Genomic DNA, 24,641 nt, shown 5'->3' with positions numbered 1-24,641 from the left:
GAGATTACGGACTAATAATGGAGTTGAGCAACTCAACTAGATGATAGTGCTGCAGAGTGAAGAGAATAGACTACAACAGGAAGAGATACTACCTAGCTGAGCTCATCCAGGTTGCAAAACAAATCTTTGTCATTAACTTGTTTATTTTCTGTTTCACTTTATGACTCTTTTTCTTACTATTTTAATAGTTTTTGTTTTGTATTCATTATTTAACATTTTGCATCATTGATTCATGGTGATTGTCTCTAGTTCTAAGATCTTTGGGTCTAAGACCTTGAACCAACATTAGGACCCCCTGGGCCAATCATCTTGTTTTGTGAGTGAAAGGGCTGAGACCAAATCAGTTAAGGGACTTTTCAAGCGTAGTGAGTGAGATGATGGGAGATGCCTGAGAGCTCTCGTGGTGGTTGGAGCTCAGCTTCCTCCAACCAAAATTGGTGTTGGGGCAGAGGCAGAGGAGAGCAGCAGCTATTTGATCCTGGCTTTATCCCTTCTCCAGACCCTGTGGTAAGTTTCCCTGTTATGAATACCAGGAGCCATACTGATGACTTTAGAAGTACAAGGGTGAGACAGGGTGGTATATGGTCTATTCATTGCAGAGTGACTACCTCCAGATGTTTTCTGCCTCCTCATGGTTTTCAGTTCTTCACTTCAGGTCATTTTTTACCTAATGCTTTTTGCCGTTGAGATACCTACACTATATCTTCCTCAAGGGCAAGAGATGGGGTAGAGGCTTACAATAAAACCTTCACAGGCTTGTTCACAGGCACAACAGATTTTTACTCTTTTCCTTATCATTTTGGTTAAGGGCAGCTAGTTTTTACTCAGAAACAGTTAAAGGATCTAAATGGCATCTATAATTGCATATATTCTGTAATTTTCTTGTTCTTACCATAGGACACAGCCACCATGTGTGCATGTGCATGCACATTTGTTTACTTGTATTTATATGACTGAATCTAGGATGTCAGTTTCTGAATCTAGGAAGGAAATAGGGTGAGATTGATTTTTAGGCCTCAGAGTTTGAACTAGAGTTGGATTCAGTTAAATGCTTATTGCAACAGTTGAATTTACTGGTAAGCAACAGTCTACATGTAGTTGTAGTCATTTGTGTTTTTACTTTATACAAACCTTTCTGATGCAGTGTGTAACTAGGTATTAATTCCTTAACTTTATATTTAATAGAAAGTTAACTTTTCAAGAAACATTTAATTTATGTTCTTGGTTCATGAATTCAGGGAAGTACTATGGGTCAAACATAATCATAACTGTGGTATTCCCATTTGCTGGGTGACAGCTGCTAAGGAAACACAGTGAAAAAAGAATAGGGTCTTTTTATCTGTGGCAAATGTTATACGACCCTTAGAAGCTGGGTTGGATTTTCCTGTTTCCAAGTAGTGAAAACAGAGCCTCTAAGACTTCCTTTAACCTGACTATGATCATGTGGCATGCCAAAGGAGGAACCTGCAGACTATTCTAGGTACCAATGTGTCCTCCTTACCTAGTTTACTTCCCTTCTATTTGCCAAACTCAATTTGATCTCAACTTCATTGGCTTAGATTATTTTCCCAGATAAATAACCCCAAAGTAGACTCTGAATTGTACTTGCCTCAGCATATTTGAGTGCACTATTCTATGAACTCCTACATCTAAGGTCATCAAAGAATAAGGAAAAAAAACACCCCGAAACATGCCAATGAGTTGGCAAAGTCCAGGAAATACAGCCTTGTTATGAAGGGAAATCTCATTGATACTTCTAAGGGAAAGGAATGTTCTATTGTTCTAATTTCAACACAGTCAGTGAAGAGGATGTTGGCTGGCTGCCAGGTATAGAAACAAAACCTGTAATGAAAGAAAAATTCAACATCAGAAATACAACCACATCTATCTTGACACACATTTAAATTTTGTAAAACACTCTTACAAAGTAACCTGGTAAGTTTAAATATGCCATTCATATCCACCTAGTGCTCAATATGTCTGGAATTGGGATGCCTTTTAGCTCCACCAACCAGAGAAAAAAGGACATTCCTAACTTTATCCCAGCCAAATGATTTGTGGTCTAAGCCAAGAGGAAACCCAGATAGGAAAGCTGAGCCCAGCCCTCATAGGCTACATGCTCCTGCAAAAGCTGACTTTGCTTCGAAAGAAATCCCAAACAGCCGAGAGCAAAACTTGACAAAGTCCATAGGGTTATTGCAGGAACTTTAATTTAGACCTGCCTTAGTGGGTACACCCACTAAGACACCCAGATCAAAAAAATTTTTAAGAATTTATGTCATGCAAAATATAGTCTCTGACTACAGTGGAATAAAATTAGAAATCAATAAATTCTGGAAATTCTGGAAATTCATAAATACGTGAAAATTAAAAAACATACTCCTAATTAACCAAAGGATCAAAAACTAGCAAATCTGACTCAAGAGGAAATCTGGATAAAACAAAATCTGAATAAATCTATAACAAGTAAAGAGATTGAGTCAGTGAATTAAAAGCTTTCCAGTGAAGAAAAGCTCAGGATCAGATGGCTTCACAGGTGAGCCTACCAATTATTCAAAGAAAAATTAACACCAATCCTTCTCAAACTCTTTCAAAAAATAGAAGAGGAAGGACTTCTATTATCCTGATTCAAAAACCAGACAAAGACGTTACATAAAAAAGAAAACCACAGAACACTATCCCTCATGAATACAGATGCAAAAATTCTAAGCAAAATTTTAGTAATACGAATCCAACAATAATAGAAATAATAAAAGAAATAATAGAAAAAGAAATAATATAATATATTAGAACCAGGTTGTGTTTATCCCATGAATGTAATATTAGAATTAATATTAATTAATTCATCTATATTAATATTTAGAAATCAATGTATTAACCATATTAACAAATTAAAAAAAGAAAAACAAACCATGCTGTAACAATTGGATACCTTTATGCAAAACAAACAGAAAATGAAGTTTGATTCATATCTCGTACCATATAAAAAATTAACTGAAGATGGATCATAGACCCAAATGTAAAACCAAGGCTATAGAACTTCTCAATAAAACATAGAAGAAAATCTTTGCTACCTCAGATTGGGTAAAATTTTCTTTTATCCAACACCAAAACCATAACCCATGGAGGATTAAAAAAACATAAATTGGCGTTAATAAAAATTAAGCGTTTTGTTCTTTGTAAAACACTGCTCAGAGAATGAGAGTTCAAGCCACACATTTGGATAAAATATTTGCAAAGCACGTATCTGAAAAAAACAACAATAACAATAAACTTGCGTTTGGAATACATAAAGAATTCTCAAGCTAAGAATATGAAAGCTGACTACCCAATTTTTGGGTCGGGTGCCTGGGTGGCTCAGTCAGTTGAGCCTCTGACTCTTGATTTCAGCTCAGGTCATGATCCCAGTGTCTTGGGATTGAGCCCCATGTCAGGCTCTGCACTGAGCATGGAGCCTGCTTTAGATTTTTTTTCCCTCTGCCTCTGTGCCCCATTTGTGATCCCTCTCTCTCTAAAATAAACATGAAAAATTTAAATAAAATAAAATAAAATAACATAAAAATAAAAAGTGGGAAAAATACTTGAATAAACCCTTCACTTCACCAAAGAATATAGGTGACAAGTAAGTAACTGGCAAGATTAAGTTGACATTTTTACTCATTAGGAGAATGTAAATAAAATCATAATGAGATAATACTACATACCTAATAGAGTGGCTAAAGTTAAAAAGACTGACTATATCAAGTATTGATGAAGGTATAGAATGTAAAAGTGACACAGCTCTTTGGAAGAGTTTGGCAGTTTCTTAAAAAGTTAAACATATCTGTACTTTATGATCTAGCCATTTGTCTCTTAGGTATTTACATTAGAGAAACAATGTCCGCACATAGATTTGTACCCACATACTCGAGTAGGTATACTTGTAGTAGCCCAAACGTAGAAACAATCCAAATGTCTATCCACAGGGGAATAGAGAAATCATGGTACCTCCATACAATGGAATGCTACTTACTCCGTAATACAAAGGAATGAACTACTGACACAAGCAGCAACATGGATAGACATCAAAATAATCATTCTGAGTGAAAGAAGACACAAAAAAGAGCTCCTAGTGTATGATTCTATTTATATAAAATTCTAGAAAATGCAAACTAAACTGTAGTGCAGAAAGCAAATCAGTAGTTTGCTAGTAACAGGAAGTGGAAGGGAGTGTGAAGGACTGGTAAGGAGAGACTACCAAGGACCACAAGGAAACTTTTTGGGGTGATGTATATGTTCATTTTCTTGATTTGGATGGTTGTCTTAGGGGTGTATATTATATATATTCTCAAAATTTATCAAATTGCCTATTTTAAATGTGTGTAGTTTATTATATGTCCATTATACCTCAGAAACAGATTTGTTTTAAATAAAAGAGAATTATGACTGTAGATTGAAATTTTAAAAAGGAATTCAGTGATCAAAAACATGAAAGTTTTTGTATTATGGCTAAATGTCCTTATTCCTCCCAGTATTAAGTAGTAATAAACAAGTATACTTAGTGAAAGCTTCCCACGAAGTAGGTATAATTTTAAGTACTTCACATATATTCACTTGTTTAATACTCACAACATTCCTGTAAGCTATAGAACACATTATAACATTCTATAGTTGGGAAAACTGAGGCAGTGTTAGCCTTAATCAAAGGCTCACTGCCAAAACTAGCCAAGCCAGGATTTAAATCCAGACTATCTGGTCCTAGTATGTTTACTCTTGACCAATGCACTGTGTGACCTCTCAAACAAAATTCTCAAATGGTTGTGAACTGAGCTAACTAGCTAGAAGTAGAACTGTTAGGACAAGAGGGGAGACCTCCAGGGACCCAAGGGGAAGGTCTGCATGACTTCCGGAAAGAGGGGCCCAAGACATCCAGATCTGGCTGTGTGCCTGTCCTGAGAGGGTCCACCTGGCTCTGTGCATGATATACCACCAAAGGGGTTAGCCAAGACCTTGACTCCTCCCTCATTTGTGCAGGTTGACTGTTTCTGTCCCAGGCCAACCTTGATAATCAAAGTCCCTCACCAGCTTTCACAAGAAATTCAATTACACTGAGAAAATCCAGAATTTTTTTTGTTTTGTTTTCAGGAAGATCTGGGGATTCGTGGGAAAGAGTGACACCTCCCGACACATAGCATTTCTTCAGTTCCTCACATCATACAACTACCCAACTTCTAAGCCTCTCCTTCCTTCCTAGCCAGTCTCCTGTCCTTCCTCACCTCTGTTCTGCAACGCTTGGTCCCAGCTTTCTGTTTATTTTACTTCTCCACTTAAAACTTAATCCGTGGCTCTTACCCTCCTCCCAAGCCTACCAAAGTCATTCTCATGTTAGTTGCTAAGAAGATAGCATCGTACCTGTATCCTGATAAGAACTCTTGGCCAACTTCCCGAGGCTGACGTGACTATGTGCTGCTGCTGTGACCATATCTAAAAGAAATGCATGGAGCACAGGCAAGGACCTTCTCCCAGATAAAACCTCAGCTCTTGGGTACTGCAGCAAAGGCCCAAGCTCAATGCAACCCTCAGGAATCTCACTGAGATTTTCTTAGACTGATACTGAATACCTCCTGGTGGCTAGTGGCCTTCAGTTTGTATGGTTCTGTTAAAGAGGAGATAAAAAGGCTTGGATAGTCCTCCCTTCTCCATAAGCTTTGGATGGCTGCCCTACTTGGGCTTACAAAACAGTCTGCAATGTGAAGGCAGCATTGAAAGAGGAGGCATTTATAACTCCGAATCTCAGGTCTCCAAGGGTGGGAAAAACAGAATGAGGAGGATCTCAGCCACTCCACCAATTTGGACTGCCCTGCCACCCCCCCTCTCCGTGATTGCATGTGGGAGAGTAAGGGGTGGAGAGGGAGGAAGAGAAAGCAGATGGGGCCTCTCTCCAACAGTATGTGCAGAGTGAGGTGTGGGAGCAGAATAAACACTGTGAAAGGAAGTGAAATCCCCGATGGGACAGTCATGCTATGCCTCTTCTTTGCTGTGTCGCCCCCTCACTCCAGCGATGACTAAGCTGATTCATTCAGGGCACATCCATTTTCAAATGGAGAGGAACAGTTAGGGCTTGGGAAAGAAGGAGAGAGGCACAGGCTGCAAGGTCCTGTCCTGTAAGAGCAGAGATGTGTGTGCAGGGCAGACGGACCTGTAGACGTGTCTTTTGATTAGCGATCACAATGTTTTACAAAGGCCTGAACTAGTTGCCAATGTGCTATAACAGGGTGGGGGCTATTTTATATGAAAAGTCAGAATTTGGAGCACCCGGGTGGCTCAGATAGTTGAGCAACTGACTCTTGATTTCAGCTCAGGTTATGATTTCATGGGTCGTGAGTTCAAGTCCCATGTCAGGCTCCATGCTGACAGTGCAGAGCCTGCTTGGGATTCTCGCTGTCTCCCTCTCTCTCTATGCCCCTCCCCTGCTCGTGCACGCACTCTCTGTCTCAAAATAAATAAACAAACATTAAAAAAAAATCTGAATTCATGAACATCAGCTCATCTGGGCAACCTCACCGTATCACTTTAACAGCTTCCTAGCAGGTCTCCCTGCTTACAGTCTGTTTTAAACCCAGCAGCCAGAGGGATCCTTTTACAGTGTGAATCAAATCATGTCACTCCATTGATCAAATCTGCCCATGATGTCCCATCTCACTCAGAGTAAAAACCAGAACCCCCGAAATGCTCTGCAAGACCCTGCAGGGTGTGGCGCCCCATTTCCTTTGTTCTCTCCTCTTCCTCTTTCTCCTCCTCCTCCTCCTCTCCCCACAGAGTACACAGATTCAAGTCCTGACTCTATTTTCTGTGTGTCTTTGGGCAAATAATGTAACTGGTCTGTGTCTCAGTTCCTCATCTGTAAATGAAGCTAATGATCATAGCCTGCTCACAGGAGTGTTGTGAGGACAAAATAAGTTAATATTTAAAAAGGCTTCACAGCAGCCTGACACATAGTAAGAACTGTTGCTCCTCTGCTCTAGCCGTGCTGGCTTCCTCGATTTTCCTCCCATGAGCCCCGTTTGTTCCTGCCTGAGTGCCTTTGCAAATACTGCTTTCTCTGCATGGCCCTGCTTCCACAGGTACCCATGGGATTTGCCCCTTCACCAGCTTCAAGCCTTACTTACCAGTATTTGAGAGGAATCAAAGTTTAACAAAAAATGGACCAAAAATAGAAGGGGGAGGGGGGAGCCAGTTCAGAGGAAATGAAATGAGTATTGATTGAATTTAGGAAAGAAATGGAAGAAAAAGACAATTATCTCAAAATGAGGATTCAATTGCAAGGTGGCTAAAGGAGAAGAAATTCAAATAAAAATTTAACAAGGAGCATTGGAGAAAGACTGAGAACTCAAAAAGGCAATTAAAACGTGTGATAATTTTTTTCTAGAAAATCATGAGGACACCTAAAGTTATAAACTAGATATGGATCAGCACTGTCTGGTTTAGGATTTACTAAACTGTCATTCTAGATATTCTGTCTGAGCATCCAAGGCCAGCTTGTCGCTACCCCTGGCTATCGAAAACTTTTTGCCATAACTTCCACTCTGCTTCTTCTGCTAATCCAGGCTGAACTGTCTTGTCCGACCCTGTAGCCACCCAGGAAGCAGAGGGCCCTCACTCCATGTGCCCATGTCTGGGCCTTGCATCACAAAGCTCCCCAGAATCTCCAAGTGGCAAATTATGCCACATGCCCAGCTACCCTATCCCCCCTCCATCCTTCTCCTTCCTCTCTAGTCTCTGGGATCAGGGTTAGGGTTAAGGTTAGTTCCGGTTGACCCTTTCTCTTCTCTGGAGAATCAGTTTCCATTTCTATGTGGCATGCCAGCAGCAAAGACTTTCATTCATTCGTCAACAATATTTATGTTGAGCAATAAGGACTTAGTATTGCCTTTATTTCCAAAGAACTCTGAACCATTTTAAATGGAGACCTCAGTGTGAGTGCCTTAAATAAACATGACCTATTCAGAGACAGTAGAGGATGGGAGAGGGGGCACTGTCCATATTCCTGCTTTTGTCCCAGGCAAGGGAGGGGAGGCTACAGAAAAGGGTCTCTTCTAGGCAGTTTGAAGATTGCTTGTAGCAATCCTGCCCTTGACGATGCCTCTTCTGGGCTCTCTGGCAGTGTGGGGCTCTGGAAGGAAGCCTTGTCTGAACTATAAGAGAAAAAGAGAAGTTTTCTCCCACTCCTGGCATGAGTCCCTCTGCACATTATCTGAAAGAAGCGAGGCTGACCTCTGGGAGAGCCAAGTGCACTAAAGTGCACTCGGACACATACGAGCTGTCAGAAGGGTGCCAATGAGTGCCATAGGATTGAAAACTTTTCAAAATACTAACAGCTCAGGGTGGGAAAGGGGAACATAAATAGAAGGAAAAAAAATCTCAATACATGTGTGAAGATTTTGTCTGATGTCCTTTGAAAGAGAGCTGGAGTTGGAGTGGAGACCCTAGTCCCTGGCCTTTCCCCCAAGAGACTTCTTTTAGGGGAAGAAGGCAGATTTCGGGATCTCAGATGTTGACTAATTGTTTTTTTTCTTTTCAGGAAGCTTGTCTGCTGGAGTCCTCATCTAACTGCTCTCTGCCCCTTGGAGTGAGATCATTGTTTTGCTAACAAGTTTTGGGGTGGAAAAGAGTCCTGTGGATTTGTTCCAGAATATTGTCCGTTTAACTGAGGCTCACTCATTGGTTAGTGTTTATCTTCCACCTGAAACAAAACCAACTTCCCCATTCTGCTCACCCCTCTTTTCTCCTTTCCTTTTTAGGAGAAACAGGGTGCTGTGGCCACACTAGGGAGGAAGTAACTGGCCCAGTGTTCTCACCTCAGCAGGACAGCACGGAATGACCCAGAATGACCCCGTTCGGGATGGTCCTTGGCATCGCCCTCTGTCTCTGACCTGTGGCAGAGGAAAGAAGGAGCAAGAAACACGGTGTCAGAGAGAGGGATAAATTAAGAGGCCAAACATAAAGAACATGAAGAACACTCATGATTGTTTTGTTATTAGAATTTGGGTTTACATATGTGTATGTATCTTGGAAGGATATTGTAAGGAATAAAATCATTTTATATGTATAAAGTGCTGAGAATGGGACCTGGCAATCTGTGAATGTTAGCTATAGTTACTCTTTAATCCTAGACTTCACATTTTCTTTCGGTGAGCCCCTCCTGGCCCATTCCTCTCTGTGATAATCTGAACTCTTCCTGTTCCTTTTAATCTCAGATAAATCTCCTTTTATGAAACCAATGACACCATTATGTGTACCATGCACTTAATGCATAGCAAGCCCTACTTTATTGTGTATTAGTTTTTCCTTATGTACCTTTTGTCTGCCTCAATTAGACTGAAGTCCTTAAGGACAGCAATGCTCTTGTACGAATTCTTGTGTCTTCTGTGTCTTGTTCAGTGTTTTGTGCACATAGTTCCTCAAGTAATTTTTGTTACTGGGGCTATGAAAACAGTCACCAAGAAGAATTTGGAAAGAGCATGATGTAAAAGTAGAGAAATCCTATTTGGGCTCTGTTGGCTCCTACTCTGACCCTGAGGAAGGCAGAGCTTTCTTGGTTGGAAAGCTGGGATGATCACAGTGCTTTTTGTTGCTACCATGTGGCTTTTCTTTGAAATGTTATCTCTGGAAACCACATAGAAATTTTCACTTCTCTTCCAATTTATCTGATAAGGAAAAGATGCTGACATGTATTTGCCAATGCAATTCCAAGGAAGTTTTTCTCCCACAATCGTCTGCAAACCCCTCTACAGAAAGTTCTGCAGAACTTTGGCATGAGGGTTGCCCAGCGCCTCATCATCTCATCGCCACACATGGCTTATCTGGAAGGCGGGCACTCTACGTGGGTCAGCGTTCCTGTGGTTGGCATTCCTGCTTGGATCCTGGTGGTGAGATAGTTGCAGGAAGGTAAGTGCAGAGGGAGGGCAGAGAGAGAGATGCATGAATGCAGCCCCAGCTTCTCTCAGCCTCAGGTGGAAGAGTCTGTCTAGTCTGGCTTAGTTTAAAGGATGTGGGTTTGTCCTGAGGTGAACTTGATGGGAAAAGTTTGCTCTAGTTCTGAACTCAGTTCTTGGAAACTCATGCCAAATGAATATCTGTTGAATGAAGAAATGAGTCAGTGAGGGAGGGAATGGCCTTAAGAAAACCGAGGTTGGTTCAAGCCCTCAAATTAAAAATGTGAAAAATGGTCTGCGTGTCTATCATAGTGGCTCAGGCCACATCTTTAATGTCCCCCCGAGTTTTAGAATAAAATGGCATCGTAAACTTACACAATCTTTCCATCCGGAGCTCTAAGCCTTATGTCATCCTCTAATCTATTTCTAGAGCTGTCTAAGATGCAAACGTGATCACGTTACGCTCACTCCTTCAATAGCTTTTTGCCACACTCAGAAAACATCCAAAGTCCTTGGGCATATCATGCAAAGCACTCCATGTTTTCCCCTCTACCTTTTTTCTTTTCTTTTCTCATCTTATCTATTGTTCTTCAATTCAGTAAAGTTCCATTTCTCGTCCTTTGACTGTGGAAAGCTATTTGTTGTCCTCCAATATGCAAGACACTCTCAAGCCTCCTCACCTTTGCATAAATGGCTCCTCTGCCAGGCATGCCCATCAGCTTTTATTCCTCAACTAATATCTATTCATCCCCCAAGGATTAACTCAAGACTTTCCTCCTGGATGAATCTTTCTCTGATCTCTTTCTAGGTAGAGTTAGGGGCTCTCTTCTCATATTATCCCAGCAACTTTTGCCAATTCCCATTGTAACATACTTTCTTTTCTCCCAACACACCTAATCAATGAAAAGTATTCCATCATACACATGAGCATAATTTAGGTAGAGAGTGATTGTTGTCCATAAGTATAATTATGAAATTGTAATTTAGTATAATGGTGATATTATGGACATTGAAGTTAATATTGCCTGAGTTTCCATTACAGAGCCCCCATTTTTTGAATTGGGCTAGTTTGTAACCTCTTTAAGCCTCAATTTCTCCATCTATGAAACCAAGATAATAATCATATTCACCCCTTAGCTTCATGTGAGTATTAAATGAAATGTTGACGGCCAATGTCCCAGCACAATGCCTTGAACACAGTGCGTATTCAATATTGTCGTGCAGACACAGATGAAGATAAAATTTATTTTTGTGTTCCCTGCTTCCAGCAAGAAAGGAGCTAGAAAAGCAGTTTGAACTCACCGAGGCTAACCTTTCCTAGAAGGAGGTTGAGATGAGGGATGTTCTTTAGAATCACTCTAGATGGCTATCCTTAGAAGGTTATTGCTTCATTATCTGGGGGAAACGGATGGCATAAGACTGTTTTTTTTTTCTTTTTTTTTCAACATTTATTTATTTTTTGGGACAGAGAGAGACAGAGCACGAACGGGGGAGGGGCAGAGAGAGAGGGAGACACAGAATCGGAAACAGGCTCCAGGCTCTGAGCCATCAGCCCAGAGCCCAATGCGGGGCTCGAACTCACGGACCGCGAGATCGTGACCTGGCTGAAGTCGGACGCTTAACCGACTGCGCCACCCAGGCGCCCCTTGCATAAGACTGTTTTGAGACCCAAACCCTGGGCTAGAAGGGAGAAGAGGAGGGTGGGGTTCTGGGTGCCTGCACTGGCAGACTTCTGAGCCAAACCTAACTCTGTGCTCTAGGTCTGACATGCAGGTAGAGTGGGGTGTGTCCGTACAAGGAAGAAACACTGATGTAAAAATGCTGGAATTGAGAATTGACCCTGCCACAGAGTGCTGGGCTCAGGTCGCACAGCAAGCTTCTCCTTAGCTCTCAGTGGCTTGCCACCCAGAGGTAGCACCCGAAGTGGAATGCCCCTGGGCTGGAAACCACCTCCCAGCCCAAGATACTCTTAAACTGGAACAAAATAGAGTCCACGATCTTAGATTGGTTCCCATTACTGGTAGGTAGAAGAATGGGCTTGTTCATCAGGTATCTGGATTGAAACTGGATCATATTAGTTGCATAAGGAAACTTAGAAAGGGCTTGGGGACCCTCACATTATGATATCACCATTAGTTATTAAATGAATGGACTCTGTAAGGTGGAGTTGATTTTGAGTTCCCTCGCTGTGTCCAAAATGGGTTGGATACACCACAGGCTGTGCAAGACAGTTCACTGAAGTGTGGGAGGAAAATATTAGATCTTCTATTTGTAATTTTTAATATATGTATAAAAATATATAAGTGTACTTACAATATATAGTGTTTGGTTTCACGCAGACAAACCCCGATGAAATAGATTAGTGGCACAAAAAATATTTCTGCAAAAAAACACACAACCCCCAAATCTCTGCAAGGCTCCACATCCTGGAGATAACCCTAACAGCATAAATACAAGGAAATCCTAAAACAGGTCAAAATTGACTCTTTTCTTAGTTTTAGTTGTTAAGAGATAAACTGAGGCATATTAAAAATGTTGAGTTTATTTGAACAAAACTTGATTTGCATTAGGCAGCACCCAATCTAACAGATTGAAAGGAGCCCTGAGGAGCAGTACCAAATGAAAGACTTTGGTAGGAAGAAGAGAACAGGAATGAGGAAGTTGTACTAGGCAAAAAGCTGGGCTGGTTATTGCTGTTATTTTCCCTTAGGCAACGGCAGGAATCTATCAGGCAGATGACCCAACTAGTGTTGATCAGGTGGCTCCTGATCCACTGGTTTAGATTCCTTTCTGGGAAAGCCGAAACTGTAATTAGGTCTCGGTGTGATGATGGGGGGGGGATAAGCATCAGCAATCCCTTTTGGGGCCTGTTGTCTTGTTTTTAACATAGTATAAACTTGTCAACCATGAAATTGTATTAAAACAATGATGATCTAAGCAGGCCTGACAGTATGCTACATTAAAGGTATTTTTTTGTGAAAGTAAATTCAGTATCTTCTTTCAAGGTCAAGAAAGTATTTGATCAGTGAGTGAGACAATAATTGCTTTTCAAAAGAAACCCATACTGCGGAAAATGCTTTATGAAAATGATGCTTCCATTAAATGTTGCTGTAAATGATTTTACGTTATCAAGTATTAATTATTCTTTCTCTGTACACCAACAAAATTAGAAAGTAGGGTTTTCTGAACTATTTTTCAAATCTTCCAAAAAAATTTAGTGTAGTTTTGACCCATTTGCTTAAAATACATAAAAGTGCCAACACCTTGCAATTCACTTACAAGAATAATTGATATCAGGACAGATGTTAATTTGCTAGTTAATTTCATTAAAAGTTTTAGCCTAATTTGTAATGACCTAACTACTCAAATTCTAGCAGCAAAGAAGAGTGAACAGAGGTGTTATTCCATTCCACTATCTTTACATTAGTAGGTATCTTTCAATGAGGCAAAACGGAGTCCATCTCCCAGGTGGAAGATAATTTTGTGTCTACATCAAATAATTTTTTCCCGACAGATATTAAGTCACATAGAAAGTATGACCACAACCGGTCATCCTGTTTTTTCCCAAATCGGAAGTTTGAGCCACAACTATATAAGTACTTTTCTTTCTGGGACTCCATGTTTCTGGGGAATTTGCCTTCAAAAATAAATAAATGGCCATTATTCAGTTAAAATTGAACACAGACCCAGGGACTCAGGTTTTAGGATTTACTGTGGGTAAGTCATTTAAATGAAAAATACTAAAACTGACACTTTATTTAATCTTCATGAGAAAATCAGAACTGTGATATGCTCAAAATCATACACACACACACACACGTTTGGAATTAAGAGAAAAAAAGGAAAAATTACACTGATATTATTTAACTATGTTTTTATTTATTTATTTATTTATTTTTATTTTTGAGAGAGAGAGAGAGAGACAGAGCATGAGTGGGAGGGTCAGAGAGAGAGGGAGACACAGAATTTGAAGCAGGTTCCAGGTTCTGAGCCGTCAGCACAGAGCCCAGTGCAGGGCTCAAACTCACAAACCGTGATATTATGACTTGAGCTAAAGTTGGATGCTTAACTGACTGAGCCAACCAGGCGCCCCTATGTCTTTTATTTAATAGGGTAACAGGGGCTGACTCAGCAGGTAATCCAGAAACTGCTTCAGTTTCTAGGTAAATTGCTTCTTGTTCAGTTTTTCTCCGGAGAATTGTGCCTATAGGTTGTAGCTCAAAAGAATGCCAAACCTTCCAACTATGGGCTGTCCTGATTACTGCCCCACTTACCTCCAGCTGTCCCCCAAATCCAACACACATTCCAGCAGAGTACTGGGGAGGGGAAAATAAAACCTATCAGTTAGGATTAGGTTCATCTGAGAATAAAATGGACCACTTTTCTTCCCATCCAACCTCCACAAACACAAAAAGTGCCTTAAAAAGATAGAGGTATCATTCTCTCATGTAAAACAATTTCAGAGATAATAAGTCCTGGAATGATGACAACCTCACAGTCATCAAAGAACCAGTCTTTCCCCAAGATTCTGCTTCAACATGCTTAAGAGTTGGTCCTTGTTTTTATGGTTCAACATGGCTGCTGGAGTTCGAACCATCACATCAGCAGGATGGAGGGAATGTAGGGGAGGGCTTTTTAATCTAAGGATTTGAAGTGTCCTGAAGTGTCACACAATGCTTCCACTTATGTCATATGGCTCCAAATTAATCACATGGCTAGTCCTAGCTGAAAGGGAGATTGAAACATATTTTTTACTACATTCTAAGCTAAAAGGTATATTTCTTAATACTAAAAAAGGAGGGGGGAGGATAATGAATATCAAAAAACAAGTGTCAGTCTCTGTTATAATTCTTTTCCTTTCTTTACTTATTTCATGTTTTATAAAAACCACAAAGCCCTTCTCAATTGTGTAAATGGGACCCTTTTGTACTATGGAGTAGAATTCCTTTTATTCCATTTCCCAAAGAATTTTAAGTTATTGGCCCAGCAACCAAACTCCAGAAGGCTATACTTCCATATGGCTGTGGTCTTTCAATGCAACTCACACTTTTGCTCCAATCCAAAGCTCAGTGATTCTCCCAACCCTTTTGTTTATTGATCCCACTCTCCCATCTTGTTATTAATAGCTAGAGAAACTAGAGCATCTCAAATATATTCAGATTCACAAGATGTACTCAGAAGTCTTGGAATTCTAAGTGGTCCTACTCAAAGTATTTATTATTTTTTTTTAAAAAAAGAGTGAAATTATAGGGCCAAGTATCCCAATATTTCCAAATTTCTAGATATTAAGGCATTGTAAGATCCCAGCAACTGAGAAATCAATCACTTATCTCTTTATATGGATGTTTTGGCCTCTTTTTTTAAAAATAGTATTTTTTTTGTCCAATTACAAATTTCGAAAAATAATCTTTTTGGTATTTTAGGTTCTTCTATAAGGATTTTGTGACCTATTTAAGATATTTACTATCTCTCATTTGATACTTATTAAATCCACTCCTTTATCATCACTAACTTCCTAATTTATCTCCTTAATATTTGTAGTATTTTCTTAAAATCATAGGCCTTCTTCTCAAAACTTCTCAAAATTTCTAGAAGAATTCCTGATAATGGAGAACACATTTGCATGAATAAACATACTTCTCCTGTTTCAATTCCCACAAGAAGGTTTTTTTTTTGTACTAGTGAGAGATGGAAAGAGCATGGGGATTCCTAGGAAATCCCAATCCTATACTGTACTCAAATGTTTTCCTCACTTGTAATTTGTACACATTTTTGATGTAGCCAAATGATCAAAGAAAAGTACAACGTTCTGTGCATGGTCTTTGCAAGATGTTTTATAAAACCCACATATTTTCCAGGCTCTGTGCTGACAGCTGAGAGCCCAGAGCCTGTTTTGGATTCTGTGTCTCCCTCTCTCTGCTCCTCCCCTGCTCATGCTCTGTTTACTAAAAAATAAAATATTTTTTAAAAAATTAAAAAAATAAAACCCACATATTTTCTGTTAAAATAGAGGAGTTAAATTAATTTACATGTTTGTATACAATTTGTTTATAATTCTCAACTGGTCCTCGTGGATTTTCTGGCTTCTTTCTTATCAGTTGAAGGTATCGGTATATGCTTGTACTGTTGTCCTTGTGGTTTTGTATTATCTCTCCTCTTTCTTAATTTTTTTAATGTTTATTTATTTTTGAGAGAAAGAGAGAGACAAAGTGCAAGCAGGGGAGGGCAGAGAGAGAGAGGGAGATACAAAATCCAAAGCAGGCTCCAGGCTCTGAGCTGTCACCACAGAGCCCAATACAGGGCTTGAACCAACGAACTGCAAGATCATGACCTGAGCCGAAGCTGGCTGCTTAACCGACTGAACCACCCAGGTGCTCCTATCTCCTCTTTAACTCATTCTGATTATATTCCCATGAAGAAGAAAGTACAGCATAAAAGAGAGCTTGAGGCATATAAAGAATGAGAGAGAATGACAGAGGTTACAGAGAGTATAGGCTGTCATATCATATTGGTTAGGCAGCTAATTCCTTTAAAACCATCACCTCCATTCATTATGCATTATGTATTCATTATGCACTGGGTATGTCTTGCCAAAACCTGAAGGGTGAACTTCCTCTGGGAAAACCAGCTGGGAATATACCTGCTTGGAGCTGGAGGAGGCATTAAATAGCTATTCTGTGGGAGAACGGGACTAGAGGAATTTACAGGTGAGCAGTAGGGACTGAAGGTAGGCTGGAGCTCTACCATGATCAGAGTCAGACCCCTGCAATGAAATAATGTTAAACTTCATGACAAAGAAAGAAATAACAGTCAACACCAAGGTGTATGATAGTTGTAAATCCCAAAAGGGTCAGGACTAAGGACTATGGTAAGTAAAGGGAACTGTGTACAAGTGGCAGGTGAAATGGAAAGAGCTTTTGAGGCATTTGCAAGAACGCCTTCTCTTCTCTTACCTTGTTGTTCTTGAAGACTTCTGATCTCTCTGGATCTGGGAACTCTACAGAACTGACCTGGAACCCTGGAGTATCTATGTGGATACAGGGGCTTATCAAAGAAAAGACTACTTCCCTGTCTTCAGAAGACAAACTTCTATTTCTATTTAAATTGATGCAATTATTTAGAAAACCCTATTTGGGAGGTGCATTTTAATTTTTTTTTTTAAGTTTGTATTTCAATGTCCCTAAGTCCCTCTGCAGATATCTCTTTCAAGGAGGCCCTGGCTGTAAAGGGGCCTGGCAACAAATTTGAAGTGAGACTATGAAGACGGTAGTAAGAATAAATAGATATCTTTCCAATTGTTGTTTTCTTTTGAAAAGTTTGGGTTCACATAAATATGTTGCACCACAAGAGTAGCCACGAGAACAGAAATTTTTACAAAAGATTCTGTGTGATGTCAGTTTTGGATCACGTTGAGAGTAATGGTTCCATCCAAGGAATTTTAGATGTTACTAATCTGCTGTTTTTAAAAGCTTTCTTTAAATCCATATCACAATGATAGGAACATGCTGTGGGTAACAAGAAGGGCTCATGGGAATGGTATTGGAGCACAAAACTTTGGCCTTAAGGTGTTTTGTTTTGATCCAATACACTTTGTAAATGACTAACTGCATACCAGTAGTTTAGTATTGAGGTCTTCCCAGAAACAACACCAAAAACACACATTGTTATTAAAGGCACAGTAAGTATTAAAGATGCAAATTAGATGATGAGTAGTAAAAACAGATTTACACAGATATATAAAATATTAATAAAATTGGACTCCCTCTTAGAAATCATGTTGAAACATGCTACATTTCAAATGAGGTAAGTAGTTTCAGATTTGGCTTTCCAAAAGCATTTGAGAAAGAGAAGTCAAAAAATATATTGATCTTATTATTAAAAAAATAGTTAATAATAATAGAGCTGGTCAACTTGGTGGAGAAGTAGGGGAACCTGAAGTTCTCTCGTCTCTCAAACACAGCAATGTTGAGGCCGGAGGAAGGACTTGGAATTCCAAGAGTCCAAGCTGCAGAGTGATGGAGACATCTCCAGGGGACCACTGGGACAACTTGGCTGGCCATAGGTGTGTGATTGAGAACTGGGAGAGATAAAACATGCAGCATAGGAATGGAGGGGAGGGATCCCCTTCTGTGGAGAGACAAACCAAAGAGAAAGAGAGGCTGTGGAAGTGTAGGATTATATATGAAGAAGAGAAAACCCACAGACCAAGGATTGGAAAAAATGGAGAAAGATCCAATTTCCAACTGTGGGGCTTTCTCTGGACTGGGGCCGGCTGCCCTGTTCGTGCACCTGGGAAGGTGGGGAGCCAGTCCTGGGCTGGGTAACTAGCTCAGAGGCACAGTCTGCAGTGGGAGAAAGCAATCCCCTCTCTTGAGTGCTGTGGGAAGAAGACAAAGAACCGTTCCAAGGACAAAAGACCCTGCTTGCAACCACCAGCCAGAGGCCTTTTGTCGGCAGGGTGGAGTGGCTCTAACCCAGAAGCAGGGTGCTCAGAGCAGAATCCTTTAAGACATCAGGGTTTGAATCCCAGTCGAGTGCCTGGGAGGCACAGGAGACTGTGGAGTGGAAAAAAACGGCCAGCTCACACCGGTGCAGCATTGTGAAGATGGACTGAATGCAGTGGTTTGGGACACCCAGTCTGGGGAGGAGATACTGGGGTGTCACAACTTTTCTCCCCATCACCAACAAGGTGGGGCTTCAGGGAATGGACAAGGGGCCCACAGTGGAGGCAGGATCCACCTATACCAAAGCATGCCCCTCTGTGCCTGGTGACTGTGTATCTACTAGAGCAAGACTGACACTGATCACCAGTGTTATATATATGTGATGTATATATGTACATCATATATATATATATGGTATATTTTATATATACATATTTTTTTCCTGTCTTCTTTCTCTTCCTCTTATTTCTTCCCTGGTTATTCTGGTTGTTGGTTCATTTAAGCGGACATATTTAATCTATTCCTTTTACACCTCTTCTGTATCTCTTCTTTATTTTCCTCTCTCTTTCAATGGATTAAGTCATATAGTTTCTCTGCCTGGTCAATTTTCTTTGATTTTCCCCCACCCCTGTCATTTCTCTCTTTGTATGGGATAAGGCTTCTTTAACCACCACCCCCCTTTTTAAAATTTTTTCCAGAGTTATTTCAATGAACAAATCAAAGCACACCTGGTGGAAGGTCCAAACCACCACTACGAAGAGGGAGGTAAAACAACCAGAGTCACAACAACAGACAGAACATAACACACTCCAAAAACACCTCCTGTAGGGCCAGGCCCTGTACAGTGTATGACCCCTTTTTAATATAGTAGTGCTCGCAGGTGCAGGACACATAACAAGCTATTAAAACACATAAGGGACAGAAAACTAGCAAAATGATGAAATGGAAGAATTCTCCTCAAAAGAAATTCCAGGAAGAAATGACAGCTAGAAAATTGCTGAAAACATGTATAAACAATATATCTGATCAAGAATTTAGAATAATATTCATAAGATCAATTGCTGGGCTTGAAAAAAGCATAGAAGACAGCAGAGAATCTATTGCTGCAGAGATCAAGGAACTAAAAAATAGTCATTATGAATTAAGAAATGCTGTAAATGAGGTGCAAAATAAAGTAATGCAGTGACAGCAAGGATGGAAGAAGCAGAGGGGAGAATAAGTGAAATAGAAGATAAAATTATGGAAAATGATGAAGCCAAGAAAAAGAGAGATAAGAAAACAGTAGACCACGAGGGGAGAATTAGAGAACTAAGTGATTCATTAAAAAATAATATTCGTATCATAGGAGTTCCAGAAGAAGAAGAAGAGAGAGAGAAAGAGGCAGAAGGTTTACTTAAATTATAGCTGAGAACTTCCCTAATTTGGGGAAGGAAGCAGACATCCAAATCCAGGAGGCAGAGAACTCCCTTCAGATGTAACAGGAATATGTCTTCTCCATGGCATATCATAGTAAAACTGGCAAAATACAAAGATAAAGAGAGAATTCTGAAAGCAGCCAGGGACAAACAGGCCTTAACTTACAAGGGTAGACACATGAGGGTAGTAGCAGACCTGTCCACTGAAACTTGGCAAGTGAGAAGGGAGTGGTAGGAAAATATGCAGCCAAGAATCCTTTATCCAGCAAGGCTATCATTCAGAATAGAAGGAGAGATAAAGTCTTTCCCAGACAAACAAAAACTAAAGGAGTTTGTGACCACTAAACCAGCTCTGCAAGAGATTCTAAGGGGGCCCTGTGAGTTGAATGCTGCAAAGACTACAAAGAACCAGAGACATCACCACAAGCATGAAACCTACAGATAACAATGACACTAAATCTATATCTTTCAATAATCACTCTGAATGTAAATGGACTAAATGTCCCAATCAAAAGACATAGGGTATCAGGATGGATTAAAAAACAAGATCCATCTATATTCTGTCTACAAGAGACCATTTTAGACCCGAGGACACCTTCAGATTGAAAATGACGGGGTGGAGAACCATCTATCATGCTACTGGAAGTCAAAAGAAAGCTGTAGTAGCCATACTTATATCAGACAAACTAGACTTTAAAGGCTGTAACGAGATGAAGAAGGGCGTTATATAATAATTACAGGGTCTATCCATCAGGAAGAGCTAACAATTATAAATGTTTATGCCCCCAATTTGAAAGAATCCAAATATATAAATCAATTAATTGCAAACATAAGCAATCTTATTGATAAGAATATAGTAATTGCAGATGACTTTAATATTCCACTTACAACAATGGACAGATTATCAAGGCAGAAAATCAATAAAGTAACAATGGCTCTGAATGATATACGGGACCAGATGGCCTCAACAGATAGATTCAGAACTTTTTATCTCAAAGCAACAGAATACACATTCTTCTCAAGTGCACATAGAACATTCTCCAAGATAGATCACATATAGGGTCACAAAACAGCCCTCAATAAATATAAAATAATTTAGATCACACCATGCATATTTTCAGATCACAATGCTATGAAACTTGAATCAACCACAAGAAAAAAATTGGAAAACCTCCAAATGCATGGAGGTTAAAGAACATCCTACTAAATAATGAATGGGTCAACCAGGGAATTAAAGAAGTAATTAAAAAATATATGGAAGCAAATGAAAAGGAAAACATGACAGTTCAAACCCTTTGAAATGCAATAAAGACAATCCTAAGAGGAAAATACATTGCAATCCAGGCCTAACTCAAGAAACAAGAAAAATCCCAAACACAAAATCTAACAGCATACCTAAAGGAACTAGAAGCAGAACAGCAAAGAACCCTAAAGCCAGCAGAAGAAAAATAATAAAAATTAGAGCAGAAATAAACAATATAGAATCCAAAACAAACAAAAACAGTAGAACAGATCAATGAATCTAAGAGCTGGTTTTTTTGAAAGAATAAACAAAATTGATAAACCCCTAGCCAGACTTCTCAAAAGGAAAAGATAAAATCACCAATGAAATAGATAAAATAGATAAAATCACCAATGAAATAGATAAAATCACCAAATAGATAAAATCACCAATGAAAATGGACAGATCATAACCAACACCACAGAAATACAAGCAATTATTAGAGAATACTATGAAAAATTATACACAAACAAACTGGACAACCTGGAAGAAATGGACAAATTCCTAGACACTTACACACTACCAAATCTCAAATGGGAAGAAATAGAAAACTTGAACAGACCCATAACCAGTGAAGAAATTGAATTGGTTATCAAAAATCTCCCAACAAATGAGAGCCCTGGGCCAGACGGATTTCCAGGGAAATTCTAGCAGACATTTAAAGCAGAGTTAATACCTTTTCTTCTCAAGCTGTTCAAAAAAAAAAAAAAATAGAAATAGAAGGAAAGCTTCCAGACTCATTCTATGAAGACAGCATTACCTTGATTCCCAAACCAGACAAAGACCCCACTAAAAAGGAGAATTACACACCAATATCCCTGATGAACATGGATGCAAAAATTCTCAAGAAGATACTAGCAAATAAAATTCAATAGTATATTAAAAGAATTATTCACTATGACCAAGTGGGATTCATTCCTGGGCTGCAGGGCTGTTTCAATATTCACAAATCAAACAATGGGTTACATCACATTAACAGAAGAAAGGATAAAAACTTTATGATCCTGTCAATAGATACAGAAATAGCATTTGACAAAATACAGCATCCTTTTTTAATAAAAACCCTCAACAGAGTTGAGATAGAAGGAACATACCTTAACATCATAAAAGCCATATATGAAAAGTCCACAGCTAATATCATCCTCAATGGGGAAAAATTGAGATCAGGAACACAGCAGGAATGTCCACTCTCACCACTGTTGTTTAACATAGTGTTGGAAGTCCTAGCCTCAGCAATCAGACAACAAAATGAAATAAAAGGCATCCAAATTGGCAAAGAAGAAGTCAAACTTTCACTTTTTACAGATTACCTGATACTCTACATGTAAAACCCGAAAGACTCCAAGAAGAAAACTGCTAGAACTAATACATGAATTCAGCAAAGTTGCAGGATACAAAAACCAATGTACAGAAATTGGTTGCATTTCTATACACCAGTAATGAAGCAACAGAAAGATAAATCAAGAAATTGATCTCATTTACAACTGCACTAAGAACTATAAAATACCTCAGAATAAACCCAACCAGAGATGTAAAATATCTGTATGCTGAAAACCATAGAAAGCTTATGAAGGAAAGTGAAGAAGACACAAAGAAATGGAAAAACATTCCATGCTCATGGATTAGAAGAACAAATATTGTTAAAATGTCAATACTACCCAAAACAATCTACACATTCAATGCAATCCCAATCAAAATTGCACTGGCATTCTTCTCAAAGCTAGAACAAACAATCCTAAAATGTGTATGGAACCACGACAGACCCCAAATAGCCAAACTAATGCTGAAAAAGAAAACTAAAGTGGGAGGCATCACAATCCCAGACACTAGCCTCTACTACAAAGTTGTAATCATCAAGACAGTATGGTACTGGCACAAAAACATAGGCCAATAGAATAGAATAGAGACCCCAGAAGTAGACCCACAAATGTATGGCCAACTAATCTTCAACAAAGCAGGAAAGAGTACCCAAAGGAAAAAAGACAGTCTCTTTAGCCAATGGTCCTGGGAGAACTGGACAGCAACAGGCAGAAGAATGAAACTGGACCACTTCTGTACACCATACACAAAAATAAACTCAAAATGGATGAATGACCTAATGTGAGATAGGAAACCATCAAAACCCTAGAGGAGGAAACAGGCAACAACCTCTTCGACCTCGGTTACAGCAGTTTCTTGCTCAACACATCTCCAAACACAAGGGAAATAAAAACAAAAATGAACTATCAGGACCTCATCAAGATAAAAAGCTTCTACACTGCAAAGGAAACAATCAACAGAACTAAATGGCAACGGATGGAACTGGAGAAGATATTTGCAAATGACATATCGAATAAAGGGTTAGTATCCAAAATCTATAAAGAACTTACCAAACTCAACACCCAAAAAACAAATAATCTAGTGAAGAAATGGGCAGAAGATATGAATACACACTTTTCCAAAGAAGACATCCAGATGGCCGATAGACACATGAAAAGATGCTCAACATCACTCATCATCAAGGAAATACATATCAAAACCACATTGAGATACCACCTCACACCGGTCAGAGCAGCTAAAATTAACAACTTAGGAAACAGCAGATGTTGGAAAGGATGTGAAGAAACAGAAACCCTCTTGCACTTTGGTGGGAATGCAAACTGGTGCAGTCGCTCTGGAAAAAAGTGAGCAGGTTCCTCAAAAAAATAAAAATAGAACTACCCTATGACCCAGAAATAACACTATTAGGAATTTATCCAAAGGATAAAGGAGTGCTGATTCATAGAGGCACACACACCCCAATGTTTATAGCAGTGCTTTCAACAATAACCAAATTATGGGAAGAGCCCAAATGTTCATCAACTGATGAATGGATAAAGAAGATGTAGTTTATATATACAATGGACTACTACTTGGCAATGAGAAAGAATGGAATCCTGCCATTTGCAACAATGTGGATGGAAATGGAGGGTATTATGCCTAGTGAAATAAGTCAGAGAAAGATACCATACGTTTTCACTCATATGTGGAACTTGAGAAACTTAACAGAAGACCATGGGGGAACAGAAGGGAAAAAATAGTTTCAAACAGAGAGGGAGGCAAACCATAAGAGACTCTTAAATACAAAGAACAAACTGAGGGTTGATGGGGAGGGAGCAGGGGAGAGAGGAAAATGAGTGACGGGCATTGAGGAGGGCACTTGTTGGGATGAGCACTGGGTGTTGTATATAAGCAATGAATCATGGGAATCCACCCCCAAAACCAAGAGCACACTGTATACACTGTATGTTAGCTAACTTGACAATAAGTCATATTTAAAAATATAATAATAATAATAATAATAATAATAATTGGGCATTATTTAACTTTCATTGTGGCATGCTTGTGTTAACCAAACATGACATATCAAGCCCAATGACTTGACCACCAACCACAGTAAGAAAACACTATGAACGAGGACTCAGAAAATTACAAAGTTAAAGGTTCCCCTTTTGACTTTAGATATGAAGAATTTGGTTAAATCAGAAGAAAATCTTTCCCCAAATTTCACATGAAGAAAAATGAGAAGATTTGGACAATTCAAAGATACATTTTTCATTTCAAATTA

At 39.3% G+C, this 24,641-nt stretch overlaps 1 long non-coding RNA gene across 1 annotated transcript; it reads left to right on the top strand.

The window, feature by feature from the left end:
• The first annotated feature begins 349 nt into the window (after positions 1 to 349).
• LOC109503441 lies at positions 350 to 9,092 on the top strand. Its single transcript, XR_002162412.2, has 3 exons — positions 350 to 507; positions 8,561 to 8,703; positions 8,781 to 9,092. It is a non-coding gene; the product is annotated as an uncharacterized LOC109503441 (long non-coding RNA).
• The last annotated feature ends 15,549 nt before the right edge of the window (positions 9,093 to 24,641 follow it).

This window comes from Felis catus, chromosome C2, assembly GCF_018350175.1.
Source record: "Felis catus isolate Fca126 chromosome C2, F.catus_Fca126_mat1.0, whole genome shotgun sequence".
NCBI lineage: Eukaryota > Metazoa > Chordata > Mammalia > Carnivora > Felidae > Felis > Felis catus.
Note: the sequence above shows the minus strand (reverse complement) of the source record. Positions and strands in the feature narration are given on the sequence as shown.